Source organism: Numida meleagris, chromosome 5 (genome assembly GCF_002078875.1).
Source record: "Numida meleagris isolate 19003 breed g44 Domestic line chromosome 5, NumMel1.0, whole genome shotgun sequence".
NCBI lineage: Eukaryota > Metazoa > Chordata > Aves > Galliformes > Numididae > Numida > Numida meleagris.
Window position 1 is genome coordinate 47,410,596 of NC_034413.1, and position 19,588 is coordinate 47,430,183.

Sequence of the window (19,588 nt, forward strand, 5' to 3'; positions counted from 1 at the left end):
GGCAAAAGTTATTCACAAATAAGCATGTATATAAATAATTACATTACATATTTTAGTAGCACTGCATTTACTGCTGGGTTGTCTTGGGATGCAGGGAGAACATGCAAAAAGCTCTCAGATAAGCTGAATGAAATCTATAATGCTACCAGAAATATATATATTTTCCTGGTTTGTAGAGCCTGTCACAAACTGGCCCTTAAATAAAAGCTGGGTTATAGCTCCTGTCAGCCAAACTTTATAAATACTTTGGAAAGGTAACAGGAATAAGTTGGCAGCAACTCTTAGATCTAAATGGATATTCAGAGGTGTAAAGACAAATAGAAAAACAGTTAAAGCAATTGAATTCTTGTGGGGTTAATTTTTCTTGTCAAATAACCTGAAAGAATCTTTAGCCAATGAAAATATTCCAGACAATTTGCACCTTGCTATTAACAATCAATGGAAGTAAGACTGTATGTTAATGGACTGTTCCACAAATGTCTGGATAAACTTTTTCATTGAAGTTGGACAAAATGCAGTAGACAAATACAATTCAGAAATTGTTTTGCTTTTAGAACCATAGAATTGCTCAGGTTGGAAAAGACCTCCAAGATCATCAAGTCCAACCACAACCTAACCATACAACCCTAACTCTAACAACCCACCACTAAATCATGTCCCTGAGCACGACATCCAAACGGTTTTTAAGCACATTCAGGGATGGTGACTCAACCACCTCCCTGGGGAGCCTGTTCCAGTGCTTAACAACCCTTTCTGCAAAGTTGTTTTTCCTGATACCCAACCTAAACCTCGCCTGGTGCAACTTGAGGCCATTTCCCCTTGTCCTGTCACCAGTGAGAAGAGACCAACCCCGCTCTCACTGCAGTCACCTTTCAGATATTTGAAGAGAGCAGTGAGGTCTCCCCTCAGCCTCCTCTTCCCCAGACTAAACAGCCCCAGTTCCTTTAGTTGCTCCTTGTAGGGCGTATTCTCCAAGCCCTTCACCAGCCTTGTTGTCCTTCTTTGGACCTGCTCCAGCACCTCAATGTCCTTCCTGTACTGAGGTGCCCAAAACTGAACACAGTACTCGAGGTGGGGCCTCACCGATGCCGAGTCCAGGGGCAGGATGACTTCCCTAGTCCTGCTCACCACACCATTCCTGATACAAGCCAGGATGCCATTGGCCTTCTTGGCCACCTGGGCACACTGCTGGCTCATATTCAGCCGACTGTCCATCAGCACACCAAGGTCCCTTTCCGTCAGGCAGCTTTCCAGCCTCTTCTCCCCAAGCCTTTAGGGTTGCCTGGGGTTGTTGTGACCAAAGTGCAGGACGTGACACTTGGCCCTATTGAAACGGTTTGCCTTGGCCCATCAATGCAGTCTATCCGGGTCCCTCTGTAGTGCCTTTCTACCCTCCAGCAATTCAGCACTCTCTCCCAGCTTGGTGTCATCTGCAATATAAGTAACTTTAAATAATAAATTTTAAATATTAAGATGCTAATGAATTAAAATATGTATAGTAGTGTGGCTTTAAAACTAGCCCATCATCTACTTTTTAAATAGTAGATTTTACTGTTCTGTGGCTTATTCAGCTACAGCAAATCAATGCAAATCAGTTCTGTCTTGCCAACCCTTGTTCTTAACAAGATGTGAATGTGTTCCAACTAATTACCATTTTCTTGTGTCACAAATGACATTCCTTATGCAGTGTGGTCAACTCAGTTCAACTGCTTTCAGCAGTAAAAATATTCATTGTGGCATACATTCCGCTTGTAGTGTTTTATTCTGTAGTTTATTCATCTGGCTCAATTCTTAGAGAGGTCTTTATACCAAAGAAGATATTTTGGAGGAAACAAAAATAATTGTTCTTTTGGGACACTGAGGAAAAACTCTTTACTGTGAAGCTTGCCAAATTGTTACACAGCTGTTAAGATGATATAATGGCTTTTTTGTTTGACTAAGTTTGTAAATATGAACTTCCTTCCGTCTGCATTTACAATTAGTCTAGCTGCGTACAGAGCTTGGGATAAATCTCTTCCAAATTTTTATTGAGAGTATCTATACAGTGCTTACGTATTTACATGTGCAGTTTATATTTGGTTATGAAATGGATGACCTCATTTTCTGTGAACTAGATATAACCTCTTCCCCAAGTCCCAACAAAAGAATGTATGTCTAGAATAAGTGTTTGTCCTGGTTTTACATAGTAGGAAAATACTCATGTGACAGTCCTTGAACAGAATACCCTTAATCCTAGGAGATGTTCACTGTGGTTAAATTGCAATAGAACCTACTTAGACTTAAATAAATAAATAATAACAATTTTTAAAAAAAAGCTCAGAGTGGTTAGTAAATCCTGTTTCATTTGTGTATATCCGGTATTCCTATACTTGTTGTGAAGCCATGTTTCCTGCTGTTTTCCAAATTATACTGGAGGAAATGACAGCACTGGTGATCAACCTTATGGGCACAGGCTTAAGTATTTTGGAAAGGAACTGTGACTAACTACAGTGATACTGTAAGCTGAGGTAGCGTTTTGACTTAGGTAGAGCATGGTTCTTTGAGCATGACGCAAAATCAGCATGTCTTGTAGTATAGTCTGCTTTTAGCACTGATTTTCTAACTCGTCTTTAGTATTTAGAAATTATATGTAATTGCTTCTGTATGAGGACATGGCTGTTTATAGTCTGTGGGGAAAAATCTGAGGTAGCATGTGTTGGTAGTAAAATAATATACGTGTATACATGTTCCTGTGTTTTGCTGCTGAGGACTCTTTGGGAAGGTGCTACCTGGTGAAGCTATTAAGCCATACTGTAGGGTACCATTCTTAACTTCTTTGAGAGCTTCAGAGCTTCAGACTCTTCATGGTCACAGTTCACTTATGGTAGGAAGGTATTTATGCCCCACATTGATGAACGCTAGGGATCATCTCATTCTTGTCCCTACAAATGTATGTTTCTTCACAGGGAAATTAGACATTTGTACAGTGCTATTCAGTTGGTCTTAACTTGGTGTTTGAAACTGCTCATGTATCTTCAGTACTTAAAAGACAAAAAAAAAAAATCCAAAAAACAAGAGTTTGCATGGAAAAAATTTTGTTAGCCATGCTACTTTCAGATGGTGGCTTTAAAAGTAGCCATAAATAATATATGTGATGAAAAATGTTTTTAAAAGATCAGTTCACCTTAAACTTAGTTTAGTCAACTTTTGGCATTAGTTTTCCCTTTGTCATCTAAATCTGTCTGACTTTCATTTATCACTTTACCACAGCATTAAACTTAGATGGCAAACAAGAATAATTGAATACAGAGTGATAAAACTTACAATTTGCTTGAAAGCATGTTTTTAATGTGAAACACAATGTGCAGTGTACATATGCCTGAGTATAAAGCTGCAGTCAACCACTTGGTTTGGATTATGTTCCATCCCCAAATAAAATTGGGGGAGGGGGGCTAATTAGTTTTAATCAAGAAGCTTTAAAAAAAAAATAATCCTGAACTTTTTTCTGTTTCTGAGTGGCAGTACAGAGTCCATCAGCTCACTTGTTTTGTTTGTTGTTTTGTCTATTCCCCTCTCCTTCCTCCCCCACATCCCCTTTATGTGCAGCACCAAAGCAGTCTACTGTCTTAGTTTTCATATGCAAGAAAAATTCAATTCACAAAGGTATGGAGTGTGATGTCAGCAGACTTTCCAGACAGTAGTTGTATACGTGACTCAGGTGCTGAGCTGTTTAGACAAGATCTCTGCAGTGTAGGATCTGAGCAACGTTTCATAGGAATGCTGGCCTGATCCCATGAATTTAAGTCTTTCTGTTTTAAGTCCTTCTTTAACAAGATTCAGCTGTCAGCTTTGTCTTCCATGGTTGTCCTAGTGTATAGAAATGTTCATGTCCTTGGTGGTAAGATTTGCACTTTTTTTTATCCTTTTTGCACTAGAAGCTGATTTTCTTATGTTGTCAGGAACATGTGCTTTAAAACATTGGCTCTGTGTTAAATATTTACATTCTGCCTTAATCTCTGCAATTAAATTCTAAGTCAAGTCATTTTGATGTGTATCAGTTGGTGCTTAACTGGCTTTTAGACTTCTCAAACCTTTGACATAACAGAAGCCTTTTTACACTGAGAGTGCGTTCTTGCTCTAAGTGCTTTTGTTTTCCACTACTAGTGTTCTTCCCTCTTCAGCCTCTGCTGCCAAGATTTATTTAGAAGCTGAAGTAATGCAACCTTTCAGTATGAACATATATCTGTAGAGCACATCTTAAGTGTACAAAATTAATTTCTTAAAATATTTTAATGAATTTGGAGTTTCACGAGACTTACAAATTTCCAATTAAGTAAGAACAGTATTCAGTGGACAGCACTTTCATGCCTCTTAATTGGCTGTGTCGAGTTTCATAGCTTTATACTTCAAATTGCTGATACTTCTTTGAGTTAATATGTGGTCTTCTTCAACTAAGATAATTAAACCATCCAGAGGAAGGACATATAGTTGACGACAGAATCATAACTCCATGTGTATTTTTGTTTTAATTATTCAAGAAGTATTTTGCCAACTTTTTCCATATTGGGAAAATTCAGGAAGAACTTTGCAGTGACATTCTGCTCAAATAGCAGTTAACTTGTATTTTCAGCCTTCATCAGTGATGACTGAGCCATTCTGTATCAGCTCAGGCTTTCTCATTTTCAACAATTCATACAGGCTTATTTGGAGAATAGTGGTGGAATTACTACAGACTTTGATGCCTTGCTGACCAGATGTCTAACAGAAGTTGCTTTGGGGTTTGAGGTTACTTCTGGAATGGCTCCTCTCTTGAGGAGAATGAGAGCATGTGCTGAGAAGAATTTTTGTATAAGTACAGGACTTTTTTTTTTTTTTCCTTCATGTAGGGTTGTCAGTAAATCAGCTTAGATTCTGCCATATCAACAAGGAAAAAGGTGAGCTGTAGTTACTGCAACAGGAAGTTGACCTTCTGTTTTGTATTGCATATGAGGTTTACAGTGATAGTGAAATTTTGCCTAATCCTGTTTACTGCCAAATGATCTCTTGGTCTTTCATACAACAGAACACTGTCCCATTCCTACTAGAATCCAGCCTTTCAGTCCAGTCTTGGCTCTTAGAAGTTATCACTGCCAGACCCTGTTTTGGTGTTTCTCCTAGACTCTCAGTGTTCTCCTCAATGCAGTCTTTCCAAATCTCCCCCAGGGTGCAGATTCTCCTTGGAAAACTCCTTACGTACTGTTTCTGTATTTTCTGGTAATGTCCTTGTGGTTTTCCTCTGCCAGACTAGTTATCCTTTTCTGCCATGTACTTAAAAAAAATTACACATTCTTCAGCATTGAAGAAGGTGTTGAAAGAATAATGGGGATAGAAGGAGATTTCTGTGTCTGCTTGCAGTTTCCATTGAAATCGGGGGGATAGAAGTTGACTGCCAATTTGAATTCCCAGGAAGTTTGTCTTGCTAGTGGCTTAAAATGCAAAATTAATTGTGCTGGTGTAGCTTGTTGTTTAGATAAGTGTGGTTTTTGTTTCACTATTATTGTTCTTTTGCTCACCTTGTTAGGAGAGGGTTTAAAGTAAAGCAGATGTCTTGTAAATTAACTTTTTTTCCCCTTCTTTGATAATGTCTCAGCCAAAAGATTATTTCCCTATTCATCCTTAGAACGTTTTTTTCAAATGTTTGATGGCTAATGATAAAACTATGCTCAAAATGTGCTGACTCATAAATGCTAATAATGAAATAATAGTGTACTTTAGGTGTCTCAAAAATTCATTTGTGAGTTTTCTGAAAATATACAGGATGTTTTACGGAGATGGTATTTCCAGCTACTGAAATCAGCTGTTCATAATGCCTTCTCAGTGCCTTCTTTACGTCTGTCTTTAAAAGTCAGACCAATTATTCTTAGGGTACTCTACACCCTGACCTAGAAGTCTGGGATGGGGAGCAGAATAAACCCCCCACAATTCAGGTGGAAACAGTTAGTACAGATGGAATAGTAGGTCTCTGTCAGAGAAAAAAGTTGGCAAAGTCCGTGGGGCCAGATGGGATCCACCCAAGGGTGAGGAGGAGACTGGCTGAGGTGATTGCCAAGCCCCTTTCTGCCATCTATCAGTGTTCCTCGTTGAGCAAAGAGGTCCCAGAGGATTGGAGGCTTGCCAGCGTGACTCCCATCTACAAGAAAGGTCTTAAGGAGGATCTGGGGAACTACAGGTCTGTCAGCCTGACCTTGGTGCCAGGGAAGGTTATGGAGCAGATCTTCTTGAGTGAGATTACACAGCATGTGCAGGACAGCTGGGGGATCAGGCCTAGCCAGCATGAGTTAATGAAAGGAGGGTCCTGCTTGACCAACCTGATCTTCTTCCATGCTCGCATTACCCTCCTGGTGGGTGAGGGAAAGGCTGTTGACATAGTTGCCTATTGTTCAGCAAAGCCTTTGACGCTGTCTCCCACAGTATTCTCCTGGAGAAGCTGGCTGGATGGCTGGGCCCAGAGAGTGGTGATGAATGGATTTAAATGCAGCTGGCAACCGGTCACGAGTGGTGATCCCCAGGGATCAGTACTGGGGCCCATCCTGTTTAATACATTTATCGATGACCTGGATGAGGGGATTGAGTGCACCCTCGGTAAGTTTGCAGGTGATACCAAGCTTGGATGAAGTTTTGATCTGCCTGAGGGTAGGAAGGCCCTACGGAGGGCTATGGGCAGGCTGGATTGGTGGGCTGAGGCCAATGGGGAGAAGTTCAACAAGACTGAGTGCTGGGTCCTGTACTTTGGCCACAACAACCCCAGGCAGTACTACAGGCTTGGGGCAAAGTGGCTGGAAGATTGTGTAGAAGAAATGGACCTGGGACTGTTGATTGACACTCGGCTAAACATGAACCAGTGGTGTGCCCAAGGTAGCCAAGGAGGCCAGTGGCATCTTGGCTTGTATAAGAAATAGTGTTGCCAGCAGGAGCAGGGAGGTGATTGTTGCCCTGTACTCAGATCTGGTGAGGCCACGTCTTGAGTACTCTCTTCAGTTTTGTGCCTCTCACTACAGGAAAGACATAGAGGCCCTAGAGTGTGTGCAAAGAAGGGCAAAGAATCGATGAGAGGTCTGAAGCACAAATCTTCCTAGGAGCGGCTGAGGGAACTGAGATTGTTTAGACTGCAGAAGAAGAGGTTTGGGGACCCTATAGCTCTCTACAACTCCCTGAAAGGAGATTCTGGTGAGGTAGGGATCAGCCTTTTCTCCCACATAATTAGCAATATGACTAGAGGGAATGGCCTCAAGTTGCATCAGGGAAGGTTCAGGTCGGATATTAGGAAAAATTTAATCTCTGAAAGAGTGGTCAGGTGCTAGAACAGGCTGCCCAGGGAGGTGGTTGAGTCACCATCCCTGGTGATATTCAAGAAATGTTTAGATGTTAAACTAAGGGACATGGTTTAGTGGGGAAATGCTGGTTGTAGGTGGATGATAGGAATAGGTGATCTTGGAAGTCTTTGGCACCATGGTGATAATGTAGTCTTAATTCTTAGCAGAAATCCTAAATCACCTTCCAGCCTGTTGCAGCTGAGGTTATAGTAAAGAATATATAACCTGGTACGAAATGTTATATAAAGCAGTGTGTGAACAATGTTGTTTCTTTTTTCATAGCTAAAGCATTACTCAGTAATTTTTTGAACCATGTCTGATATACTGTCACAACGTCCTTATGGAAAGGGATTTGGCAACTTGATCTGAGTCCTACTGGATACTACCCACATCTTACAAATTGTTGGTGTTTAGTGTGGTATCTTAAATGAGCATTGCCATAATTATAATTTTTAACCTTTGTGAGGTTCCCTTGGGCAAAAAATAGTTTTTAACTGTACTGGATCCAAGTATTGCATTACTGAATATGATTTATAATGGGTTAGCTGAGTGTCTTAGGAGGCAATATGCTCACCTGTATTGCAGCTTATTATTAAAGATAATAAAACATCCCCCCCCCATCGAAGTACCCATCCCTTCGTGCAGTTTTATGCATCACAAAAATGTTTTGCCCATATTTCAGCTGAATTTTGCTTTTGAATGATGCTGTATGGTGCATCTATAGAATAAGATGGCTTTACTGTTGTTTGCTTTTGGTTGGGTTTGATACTTTTTTTTTTCTTCTAATTTATTCAACTTCAGCAGCTCTTGAAGAAAAAGAAGGCCAAATTGCACGCAGCCGAACTACCAGCTGTTAGACTTCTTGAAGAATTGTTTGGACTGTTGCAAACAGTATGTTTGGAAGTGTTGCCTTTATAGCAAAATAGAATTCTTAAACTGTTTATGCAAAATACCATGCATGTCACATTTTATATTCTGTTGTTACATGCAGAATGCTTCTGAAGATGCAGTTATGGATGTAAGTAGTTCTCCTTGTTCTGTTTTCTCAAGCAACATCAGGTTTGCTTTGTGTTCTTTGCCATGGCTCTTATCTGTAAATTGAAAATAGAAAACCTGCCTTTCTTCCTTCATTCTTCCAACATGCCTGCTGTAGGCTTGCTGAAAATTGTCTACAAAAATGTTAAAGGCCTGTGTTCTCACTGGAGTCGTTAGGTACTTAGGAAGCTTCCATAAAAGTTCAGACATCAAAGTTTGTTGTAGATGACCACCAGATTTGTCAGGAATGATTTGCCCTTGGTGAAGCGATGCTCAGTGTCACCAATCACTTAGCTGTAGTTTGTTCCATCTCTGTCCCTCAGATCAAATTGTCAAGAAATGTGATAGGGCCTTTCTCGTTTCTAGTCAATATGGACCAAGAATCATCTCATAGAGGCACCTGAAATATATTTTTTTTTCTTGGTAATTTCTTACTTACTGTAGAGGCTGCATCAACCTTTAGCATCTTTTTTTTTCTGATGAAAACATTGTGATCGGTATACCTTGGAGAAGTTTAAGGCTTCGCAACATCTACGAAGTGTACTGTTGAGGATTTTGAGGAAGCTTCTGAAAGAAAAACTCGGGTGGAATAGCATAAGTTGTCGTGAGTTACTTATTGAATTTCAGTCGGTAAGAAAGATGCTTTTTAATGATTATTTTCTAAAGGAAATTTTGTCATGTATTTGGAAACCTCTAAGACCAGGTGACTTGGTTATGTATTTCTGCTTTCTTGAAATACTGTCACAGTTGTATTCAAAATATATGTTTGTTGGAGTCAAGTATATAACTAACCCCCTTTTAAACCTTGAATTTGTACATTCTTAAATTGCATAATAAAGCTTAGCTTGATTGTGGAACCTTTTTTGACATCTAGCTTTCTTTTGTCGAGGTTGTAGTTACTCTGAGATATTTTTGTTTCACTTACAACACAAAATGCATTTGTCTACTTCTTACTAATGTTTTTTTAAAGATCAGTTATGCAGATTTATTCACTTAAAGGTTGCAGCCACATACTCCTCTTGAAGTTACCCTGTTAGGCTTAGTATTGCTCCTCTGTTTCTACATCAACTTGTTAATATTTATTATTACTTTTTGGACGTCAGTTTTCAAAGTTAAAATTGAATTGGAAGAGATGCTGCAACAGTGTTTGTGCTACAGTAACTGCATAATAAAGATTCTGGAAAGTGGGAGCTAATGTATGTTTTCAAATGCGTATCTCCACCTAATGAAAGCAAGCTATACTTTTAATCAGATTTAAAGCTATACATTTTCCTAGCTTGCATAACCTCATTTTCTTTTCATATTTAAAGTTTTCAAAAACTGGTAATACTAAGATGTTGGCTCCTGCAGCTGATGATGAATTACATTATTTTGGAGAACACCTATGTTTCTTTGTGTTATTTGGAGTGGTATTTTTAGCAGACACAACTTTTGTTTGTATGATCTCTGTCTAAGCAGTTTTTTAGATCTGTCTTTGTAAAGATTTTGCTGTGAGATATGGTGTTATCTAGGATGCTCTTTAGACAGAACTTAATTCCATTTGGGTTCTCTGGCTGAAATCTTGGTTCAGGAAATTGGGCACAATGATGGATAAAGCCCCACCTTTTCAAAGCAACATCTGTTTGGCTAAATGTGAGACAGGCACTGAAATATATTGGAGGAAATAAAGGTTTTATTGTGTGCCTTCTCTGCAGAGCAAATTCAGATGCAATTAGATAAATTCTTCAGTAGACATTTCAGCAATTTTGGCTTGTCCCCTGTCAAGAAGAAGCATCTTTTAAGTGTGTTTTGGTGTACAGGAGGTCACTTTATGGACGCTAATTTTAAATTTCATGTTATATGATCAATATATATATTATATGTAAAAATAAAAGTACTAAAGTCTTAATGAGAAACCAATCGTGTGGAATGTGGGATAGACTTCTACCTGATCCACTTTGTGTTTAACTGCTCTCTTTAAACTATCAAACAAAGAGAGGATGGGGTGGAGATTTTGTAGGTGTTCTTGCTGTGGCACATCAGAGCAATTTCCTATTTGTCTGAAATCAAGATGATGAAGTAAACATGCTAGTATCTTCACTTTGCTTATTTCAGAAAATTGGTGGGTGATTGGGTAAACTAAAGTTAGAGGGAGAGTGTACAAGCTTTGATTAAATACAAAAGGAATCAGTAGTTGCAGTGGCTGTGAATGTGGAAAGTTGTTATTATTCCTTGATACCACTAGCCAAAAATAACTTTTCTGTCATTTTGTTTTGTCTGTGAACAGTGCTGTGATTTCTTAATCCTGCTTAACAGTCTGTCTGCTTCCATTTAAAATTTTGGTGCTGAATTTGAGAGAAAGCTAGGGAGCAACTATGGTATGTTTGGTGTTTTTTGTGGTTGGAATCTCTGGGATAGTTGAACAGCCTGTTATAATCTGAAAGGTGCAACAACTAGCATTAATACCTTGTGCGTTTTAGAAAATTTCTATTTACTGTATACAGCACTGATGTATTTTGGGGGATTCCAAGAACAATGAGACAATTTTCTTTGATGTCTGGTATCTGATTAAGACTTTTTTTGTTGCAGTTGCTTATTCAGACAGTTGTTAAATGAATTTTAGAAACTCTTAATTAAAGTTATGTGTTGTGTTGCTACAAATATTTGTATTCTGAACTGATAGTTAATGTAAAGAAAAATATTTTTTAAGGGCTTAGTGAAAAAGTTATTTGACTGGGCTTAAACACAAACAGCTGGAGGCAAAGGCAAGTTCTTGTACAGACGTGCTTAATTTTAGGAGTAGTGCTAGAAATCATGCTGTGTATGCTTGACTGACTGTTGCTTTCAGCAGCTTTTAATTGATCTTTTATTGAAACTTCAGCCCATCTGCAATGCAAAACATGCACTTCCAGACATGAGGATTTCTTTTCAGAGACTTTCTTGCATGTTACACGGTTCGGTGGGTAAGGGAGGGACAGTTGTAGGCTGTCTGTTTTGCACCCCCAGTTAAAGCTGAGAATAAGGCCTTGCAGTGAGGGTGCCTGGTTTTTATATTTACTGGAGTTCCAAAACTCAGGCTAGTTGCATGGTCAAGTAGAAGATTTGAAAATGAAGTAAGTTCAAAATGCATAGTCCTTTTTAGACTTTTTAAATTCATATTGCCTAATGATGTCTTCCAATTCCAATTTCCTTGAACAGTGAAGTGTTGTACGCTTTGTGTTTTGATCTTGACTTCTTATGTTTGAAGTTCATGGTTTTTTGCTGAAGTCCAATGCCATACTTTGATTTTGAAGAACAGCTTAAAGATGAACCCTGTGCATTATTGAAAACTCAGTGTAAACATTTCTGTTTTAAAATAATTAGTAGCAATCTGAAAGAAATAAGTAAGGAATGAAATAGTTTCCTAAAGTAATGCTGACTCCCCTGCTTCAGCAGTTGGAGTAAAGTTGAATTTGACGGGACAGGTCAACAGAGTTATGGCAGATCATGCTGATTAATGAAAACATCCTCGATAAGTCAGAGGGAAAAGGGATGAGCTGGAAACAGAAGCTTGGGCCAGGATTGTCACATTCCTTTGTAATCCAGTGACCAACTACTGAAATAAATTATATTTTGACTATTGACATGTGATTAAATGCAGCTATTTCTATCTTGGATCTTATATGGAGGCAGGTAGAGACTGCTGCCAGGGACCTCAAGGGGTCACTCACAGTACTTCTGATTATGTGAGCCTCTTTTTAAGTGTAATGCATAGCTCTTATTTTTCCACTTCAGAGCTACACTGCGTCATTTGTTGATTAACTGATACAAAAGAGTGCACAGAAATGATTTTTAAAATATAGCAACGTATGTTATCTTGATACATGAAACAAATACAGAATTTTGACAATTAAAATTACTGCCTGAGCGATTTCAGAAGCATACAAGCTTATTGACTGTTAAGGTCTTTCTAATTTTACTGAAGTGACTAAAGGTTTTTCTTCCATCAGACATTCCATGTGTTTTCAGCATGTTGTGTTGAGTACAAGCCTAAGAAACTGTTGCTTGAAGAATGGCTTAAATAAATTAAAAAATAAAAAAATAAAAATGTTGGCTCAAAATAATATGTTGAAGGAGGCCTTTACATGGTACAAGACTTTTATTTGGGATGTTTTGAATTTGATTTTTTAGCTGACAGATTTTCTACCTCAGTGTTTGAATTTAAGAGATGTTGGAATGTCTCTGATAAAAGAGCACTGGGATATATCCAGCCTGTACCTATGGTGTTTGAAGCTAAGAACTCTCGTACATCTAGATTACTTTTAATGTAAGCTGGTTTATAGGACATTGGATTATACACAGAGAACTTCCCATGATTTCTAATCTTGTTCCACATCTTTTTCTTTTTTTTTCTCCTGGGAGTAATAGATTTCAGAATGCTTTAAGAGGAAGTGTTAAGAGGAAATTAAGAGTATTGAGAGGAAACATGGAAATACTAAAATGCATGATCTCCAGTTTATCACTTGCTTGTTGATTCAGTATTAAATTCAAATTAAATAAATTAAATTAAATGTTAGCGTCAATTATGGCATAAGAATTATATATATATACATATTTTTTTAAACTGAAAGGCATAGAGGATTTTCTCGATCTTTGTCATGTGAGCAGAGTATCAATACAAAAGAAATAACTTCTGTGCTTAAACTGCCTTTCATTGTTTACCATAACTTCAAGGAAATGTATAGAAATGGGAATATGTGCTTTAGTTGTTAGTTTTGCAAATGTGTATCAAATTCATTTACACCTCTAAAAGTAACCCCTCAATCCCAAATTGTATTAACTGCACAGCTTTTACATTTCTTTAAGCAGTCAGATGAATGAGTATTATGGGTAAAAAATGTGCTAGAATCCTACTTGTATGGTGCATTACAGTGGTTTTCTGTCATGTATAACTTCTTTAACAGTAGTGGATGCTGGCGTGGTCACAAGTAGAAGCAGAACTCTTAATTTCTAAAAATATCCTAGTGTGTGCTGTGTATTTCCTTTAGGTTCAGGAGGCTGGATTTTCAAAAGGCAGAAGTTCAGCTGGTTGTTCAGATGGTGTTTTGACCATTTGTGTATTATTTATCCCTTGAGTAGATTTTTTTTAACAAATTCCATAGTTGTTTTGAAGAAGCAAATCCTTAATTCAGTAACAAGCATAAGCTTGTACAAAGTTGTTCTTGAATAATAAGAAAGGGTGGAGGTGAAGACATCAGTTGCCTGAAAGAGAGTTGGTTTAAATTTAGGGGTTTTATGCTATCAGTTTTCTTCAAATATACTTAACACACATTTTGCGCTAACAATGCTTATGCTGCTTCTAGAAGTGCAGTGAATAGACACAGTCTTGAGCCATTAAGGACATTGGTACTTCCAGCTGGATTCGGAATTCTGTGGTGTGTTTTTTCTGTTTTTTTTTTTTTTTTAATGTTTCTATCATTAAATAAGAGTGGCATAGACAAACTGTCATTTTTTTTCCACAATGACTTAATGCAGAGTGTTTTTATTATATGGAAGTACTGTTATTATAGTGAAACTTAACTATTGCCTTGGACTGGGTTGATTTAAGGTAAGAACTGCATTATCAAAGTGCAAGTCTGCAGAACAGGGTCTCAGTGAAAAATACTAGAAATCCTTTCAGAACTTGTTTGTGTCAGAGAGATCTGCTATTGCTTTCTGATAGAAGCAGTTCATTAGCTTCAGAATTCTGCAGTGGTGTCTGGTTGTGAAAATATCAGAAGGGTTAGATCTGAAACATTGTTTGTGGGCTTTTCGTGTTTCCTTACATGTGGGTTTGTGGTTTTTGTTTGTTTGGTTTTGTTTTTCTTTTTTCTTTTTTTTGATATTACATCATCTCATATTCACCCCAGCATACAAAACTACAACAGATTGCATAAGAAAAAACTTGAAAAAGTAGATATTTCTTTTTTTCTAAATGATTGATTTTTGTTGTTGTTGTTTTGATTTACTATTTATTTAAAATAGTAAGTTATTTTTAAATGTTGCTGCTCTTGGCTTCTACTGAAAGTGTCATTAGATTTGCATAAATAATGCTAGAATACTGGGCCTCGTGCATTCCAAGGTGAATAAACCTAAAGAACTGTTTTGGAAACTAGCAGATTTACGGCAGATTATGGGTCTGCCTATTTAAATAACGTTTCAAACGGATCAAGCTGGCTGATGCACTCTAGACTGGATAATAAGATAATACATAGGCTTCCTGCACTGAAGTGTGATCTTACTTGCGTATGGAAGACTACACCATGTCGAGACCTTATTTTATATAGGTGTCCTAGAATGACAGATGCTAAGAAGCCCTTATATGAGGGAATGAAGACTGAAAGCTAAGTATTTTTATACTCTGTGATGTCTTTATATGTTACTGTTGATTTTCTGGAAAAATGAGAGTCAAAGTACTATGAAAAATGTTCCTTGAAAGGGCACCTGATATTCACAGCTTAATGTAATCTCATTAGTACATTGGTTATTCTCATGCAGTTTAGCCCTATCCAATTTGTTATGACAGGAAAACAAAACCAACAATGGTCAACAGTGTTAACATTGAAGAGAAGCAGACATCCAGGAATCATGTTTATTGTAACTGGTTTAGATGAATCTTACTAAGCTAAAAATAGAAATTCTCATCTTAAGCACTTTTCTATATACCTTTTTAAAAAAAGTCTTTCTTGAATCATTGTTTGGCAAGGGTTCTTGGAAGAGCAATATTCAGATCTTCAAAGAGTCTTATCTGGTAAGCTGTCAGTGCTATTCCATTCTGAAAGTGGAATCAAATTGGAATTGTCACTGCCATCAAGTGTCTCAGTTCAAGGACTGAGAGTTTTGAAAACTTCCTATAATTGTTACTGTGTAGGTGTTTGAGCACAAAATTTAGTCACTGAAGATATTTAGGGGAGGGAATAGCCAACAGTGTTGAACAATGGAATCCCTTTAGAGAGCCTTGTTGCGCCATACATGGGATGCACCTAGAATAATAGTGTATTGTGTGAGAGAACGGGTTAGAACCTTGTTGTACGAATGACAAATGGGCAATGAGTCTGTGGTGTGCTGTTTCTGACTTGATTGCTTTGTCCTACTGAGTCTGTTCAGTTCGTTTTATTGCTGAGCTGCCCTGGACAAGTCAAGCTCAGATGAGTGTCTGACTGGAAATTTCAGTGGCTACATTCAAAACATTGTTCTGTATTATAGATCGCTCAAATAAAACCCGAAAGCTGCTCATTTGCATTAAATTCCGTTTTGACAGATGCTTGAAATTAATAGGACATAAAGTGTTGAAAAATGGCTTGAATCTTAAAATTACTTTGTCACTTCTCCTGGTATGAGCTAAACAGAAGAGTGATCTACTTAAATTGTACTAACCTGCAAGTGCTGTAGAATTGTGGCTTCCTTTTTCTATTTCTCAGATTGAACTTGGTTCTGAACGATTTCTTGAAAAAACAGAAAGAAACATTTAAACATCTGCATTTGTCCTTTCTTGTTGTAAATGAAAATGTCATAGCCTTAGAAAGGTCCTAGTTTGCTGAAGTATGGCCTATGTATGCTGTGCTCAACAACAGTGTGAAGATTTCTGTAAAAAAGAAAAGTTTGATCTTCTTAATTTTAATTGGGATGTGCACTATTTTCAAGTTGCTACTGTTTTTAGTTCTGTTACTGGAAAGTTTAGATAGCTGAATATTTTATCTCCTCTGCTTTAATTCATCAATTTAATCCACTAGTGGAGCTTGTGTGAAGAGATCCATTTTCTAGCAAGTTAACATTTGCCATTTCTTAGGTGAGACACTGTCCTCTGTGTGCCTTTTGCAAGCAAACATTGACAGGCTTAGAGGATATGCAGCTGACGTTAGAAAGCTTGGGTGGGGACTACAAGGAGCTGGCCAATACTGCAGGGTTTAGTGCCAGGCTTGCTGACACAACAGTACTTTACTTGTAAAAGTTTTCTTTAGGCTGCTAATTCTGTCTTCAGAGTAACTGGAACTGAAGCAGTGTCTCTCATGCCAAGTTAAAATAGCAAAAGAACAATTTATAGGAAATTGAGACTGTTCTTATTACTAAATATTTCTGAAGATTTGAGTTGTGGAAAGAAACCAGCAAACTCCTCTCATACTGAAAGGATGAATTATGAACAGTGTCATAGAATGAATGCATTGCAGAACAAATTCCATCTAACTGTAGAGCGTCAAAAACAGCTTAAAGAATGAAAAGCTAGCTGTGCTGTGTAAAATATCTGTAAATACTGAGTTGTCTGTTTTATATCACAGTATCCATTTGATTCACCAGTTTATAGTCATGTTTCCTAAGGCACATTTTTAATAGCTTCCCTTAGCTTTCACATAAAAGTTCTTAACATCAAGTATAGTTAGACATTGAGAAATGCTATATTCTCAAATGAACAGTTACTGTAGTTTGTTTACCACATCACCTTATGTATAAAGTGTTCTGGCATGAATCTACAGTATTTCTGGTCCACATAAAAGCCTAAGGACTAATAAAGCAAAGCTTTGAAGGGATGTGAAAATCTAGCTTCTGTTTGTTTTGCAGAAGGTTAGGTAGAGTGTAAGTATACCCTGTTGTCTCCAGTTCTGTGTGTGGAGTGGGTTTTGGGGTAACATTATGGAGAAGAGCTTTTCTGGGGTCAGGTGTTAGTGGTGGAAGTAGGCATGCCTGACTTAAAAGGCATAGAAACTGGTGTGATCTTGGTGGACGTATGCTGCCTAATTATATGAGCATATTGATTTTTTGGGGGGATTTCAGCATCACTTGTAGATTTTTAGAAGAGCTTTCTTCCCTTTCCTGGACTGCCAGAAATACTTTATGGTCTCAGAATAAGTGTAGGGAGAAATAAGAGTCAGAAGGTGAATTTAATCTGTTTTGCCATTTCACTGCAGTATGCCATGCCATGTTAGCTTAAATATTCATAGAATCATAGAATTGTTCGAGTTTGAAGAGACCCTTAAAGGTCATCTAGTCCAACACCTCTGCAATGAACAGAGGCATCTGCAGTTAGATCAGATTGTTTAGAGTCCCGTCCAGCTTGAGCTTGAACGTCTCCAGGTATGGGGCACCCACCGCCTCTCTGGGCAACCTGTTCCAGTGCTTCACTCTTCACTATCGTAAGAGGAAAAAAAAAGCTTTTTTCATATATCCAATCTGAATCTCCCCTCTTTAAGTTTGAAACCAGTTCCCCTTGTCCTATCACAACAGACTCTGCTAAAGAGTCTATCCCTTTCTTTCTTATATCTACCCCTTAAGATACTGAAAGGCTGCTATCAGGTCTCCCTGGAGGCTTTTCTTCTCCAGTCTGAAGAGCCCCAGCTCTCTCAGCCTGTCCTTGTAGGGAAGGCGTTCCATCCCTGGCATGATTTTTGTGCCTCCCCTCTGGACACACTCCAGCAGGTCCATGGCTCTCCTATACTGAGAACTCCATATCTGGATGCAGCACTCCAGGTGAGGCCTCAGCAGCACAGAGTGGAGGGGCAGGATCACCTCCCTTGACCTGCTGACCATACTTTCGATGCAGTCCAGGATACGGTTGGCTTTCTGGGTTGTGAGGACACATTGCTGGCTCATGTCCAGCTTGCAATCTGCAATCCCTCAAGGTTCTTTTTGGCAGGGCTGGACACAATCCTTTAATCCCCTAGCTTTTATTGATAATGGGGATTGCCACCACCCAGATGCAAGATCTTGTGCTTGGCTATGTTGAACCTCATGAGGTTCTCCTGGGTCCACTGCTCAAGCCTGTCTATATTATTGCCCCTTTAACATAAGCAGCTGCATTCTTTTCTCGCACAAAAGTAAAATTTCAGTAGGAGTTTGAAGCTGCTTTGCCTAGAGCACCTGAATGGCAGTATCTTGTATCAATGGGAAGCACTGTCTTCAGCTGACCTCAGAGTAGTAGATTGCCTCTGATCTCCTGTTGCCTGATAATTAAGGTAAAGTGAAATGTAAATAATACAGGAATAGAAATAAAGGTTGTTTTAAATCATGGAGGTCTTTTTTTTTGCATGAACTACTGCCATAAATAGCCTAAAACTGACTGAACAGAGAGCACCTTTATAATCTTTGGTAATTTCTCTCATCAGTTCAACTCTGCAGTACAGTGATGTCTTTCAGACCAAGATTTATCTTCCTGAAAACTAGCACTTAAAGCGTTGCTTCTAAGTTTACAACATTTAAACTGGTGCATTTGAAAGCCTTTGTAGCAAATTCATATGTTGTCCATGGGTTGACCAAGGGATACTGCAAACTATGGTTTGTTGGGGTTTTTCTATGCGGCTCTTGGTGGTGATCTGTTCACATCTCCCTTTGAATGTTCTATAGCATATCACAAGTGTTTACTCTTTTTTTTTTTTTTTTTTGTGCCTAATCACTCCCAAATTGCTACCTATATCATTTTCTTTCAGAGTGTGTTAAAATCTCTGTAAATTTTCATTCTGAACAAATCCTGGGTTTAAAAGTGTGGATATACCAACCAAGGTATGTGCGTCTTAGCCCCATAGAAGGGGCTTAGAGGATGTGTTTGGGGAAGAGAGACTTCTTAACAACAAATTAATTTCCTTTCAGTTTTTAACAGGTAACCTTTGGTCACTCTGACTTGTTAAATGAGGGAGAGTTAGCTAGCTGTAATGGTGACCCTTTACTGATAGGTGAGGGGTTTCTTGGTCAGATGGAAATTGTGCAGTATCACTGAAGTGATCTGGAGAGTGTCCAAGACTTAAACTTGATTGCGGGTATTCTCTGTAGCCTGCTTAAGCATTTCTGTTTACAGATGTGTAAAGTCGGCTATTCGTTGCATAGTGAGACTGCACTTCCTGTGAGTTCCTTAGCTGTGGTCAGCTGAATTCTTTGGACAAGAGTTGAATTTTTTAATGTAAAGTCTGTAGACTTTCCCAATAATAGCTGGCAATGAATACATGTGCAAGGTTAGCGTGAAACAATTTCTGATGTTGTATTAAGTATTGTGGACTTTGTTCTTCATCTTTTTCTACATGATTCTGACATAATTAGCCACTCTTAAATTCCACTTTATCCATTGCAGCTTTTATACTTATTCTTTAAAAGTGAGAACTATCATCAACTTAGTATGAATGTGCGATTTTTTGTAGAGCTTATGGACAAAAATGCCTTGACTTCAGAATGTTTTTTCAGGAGGATAGCAGCTGACACTAGCTTTGTTGGACACTGATACAATCTGAGTGTTACTTCTATTT

General features: G+C 38.2%; 1 protein-coding gene across 6 annotated transcripts in view; it reads left to right on the forward strand.

Annotated features, from left to right (window-relative positions):
- Positions 1–19,588, forward strand: part of RAPH1 (Ras association (RalGDS/AF-6) and pleckstrin homology domains 1) — a 90,630-nt gene that overhangs the window by 16,764 nt on the left and 54,278 nt on the right. The gene's annotated exons all lie outside the window — the stretch shown is intronic.